Source organism: Antechinus flavipes, chromosome 5 (genome assembly GCF_016432865.1).
Source record: "Antechinus flavipes isolate AdamAnt ecotype Samford, QLD, Australia chromosome 5, AdamAnt_v2, whole genome shotgun sequence".
In the NCBI taxonomy this organism is placed as follows: domain Eukaryota; kingdom Metazoa; phylum Chordata; class Mammalia; order Dasyuromorphia; family Dasyuridae; genus Antechinus; species Antechinus flavipes.
In genome coordinates this window covers 57,525,968-57,527,646 of record NC_067402.1, presented here as the reverse complement: position 1 = coordinate 57,527,646, position 1,679 = coordinate 57,525,968, and the positions used below count along the sequence as shown (strand labels likewise).

Here is a 1,679-nt window from a genome sequence, read left to right as displayed (position 1 = left end):
TATATATGGTATATATTTGCCTATGTGTACATATACATATATTCCCTCCTTCCCCTCCCTTCTTTCATCCTTTTAAATGGTTTCATAGGAATTCAGAATTACAGATATAAAGGGCAGAAGCCTTAGTTACTACTAAGTACAACTTCTTTCATCTTCAGATGAGGAAAATGAACTTTGTTACTAATACACCTATCTTTTTCACTTTTAATATTCCTAATATTTATTAGAATATTATACTCAGGGGGCAGGTAGGTGGTGAAGTGCATAGAGCACCAGCTCTGAAGTCAGAAGGACCTGAGTTCAAATCTGATCTCAGACATATAACACTTCTTAGCTGTGTGACCCTGGGCAAGTCACTTAATCCCAATTGCCTCAGCAAAAAATAAAAAAATAAAAAGAATATTATACTCAGTATACATCTTAGGAAGAACATTGAAAAACCTTGTCTAGAGCAATGGTTTTTGATTTGGAGTCTTTGAACTTTTTTAAAATTAAATTTAAAATTTTTAAAAAATATTTTAATTTTCAAATTCTTTTTCACCCTCTATTCTTTTCTTTTTTTTTTTGCTCTTCCCCATTGAGAAGGAAGAAATACAATATCCATTATACATATAAAGTCATACAAAACCTATTTCCACATTAGTCATGCTGAGAAAAAAAAATACCAAGCTCTTCACAAATTTGTATCTCATCCTTGCATAGGAGCCTTTCTAATTTTCTCTGTATTATTCCAATTTTAATGTATATACAGCCAAAATGAGTGCATGTGAATTGGTTTAAAAATATTTTGATAATTGTATTTCTAAAGAACTGGTTTTCTTTGTAAACTTATACATTTTACTTTATGAATTTCTAGATATTTTGAGAGGGGGCTGTAAGTTTCAACAGACTGTCCATGTTACAAAAAAAAAAAATGGGTAAAAGGAGGGTGAACAGAATGTTGAAAGGCCATGAAATTTGGGGATTAGTTAAAGAAACTAAGGGTGTTTAGCCTGGAGAAGAGAAGACTGAGGAGAGACATGCTATCTGCCTTCAGACATTTAAAGAATTGTCATTCAAAGAGATTGGAATTATTTTTCTTTGCTTTTGCTTTTTTAATTTTTTTTTCTCTCAGACGTGGGGTTAAAATGAGGAGCAATGATGACAATTAGAGAAGTAGATTTGAGCTTGATATAAGGAAAAACTTCCGAACAAGGAGAATTATCCCATTGTGACATGGGATGCCTTTGGATGTAATGCGTTTCCTATCGTTGGAAAGCTGGATGACTGTCATGTTGTATATTGTAGAGGTTTGGTTTAGACTGTGTGGGACCTTTGAGGGCTGTGACTTTCAGTTAGATTGGGGCCACTTAGATTCGGGAGAGTGGTTTTGTTTGGTTAGATAATGAATGTCATAGCCATATATATTTTTTTTGTTAAGCTTTTCCAAAGATCCTTTTTTTTCCCTCCCAAAAGGATACCAGACTATTTCCCTTTCTTGTCCTGTCAGAAGAAATTTGAGAAGAGGCAGCTCCTTGTGGGGCCATGTCTGTCTGCTATATTGAAGCAAGTATTTTCTTTTTTGGGGGGATGGTATCACAGAGGACATGTGGTCCTTGGATTTTTAAAATTAGTATAAAGAACTCCCTGGTGATATACTTTCCTTTACTAATATAGATGATCACCTACTTTGTAATTTA

General features: G+C 33.7%; 1 non-coding gene across 1 annotated transcript; it reads right to left on the bottom strand.

The window, feature by feature from the left end:
* Positions 1-657: 657 nt before the first annotated feature.
* On the bottom strand, positions 658-766 carry LOC127539549 (U6 spliceosomal RNA). Its single transcript, XR_007947977.1, has one exon. It is a non-coding gene; the product is annotated as a U6 spliceosomal RNA (small nuclear RNA).
* Between the last annotated feature and the right edge of the window lie 913 nt (positions 767-1,679).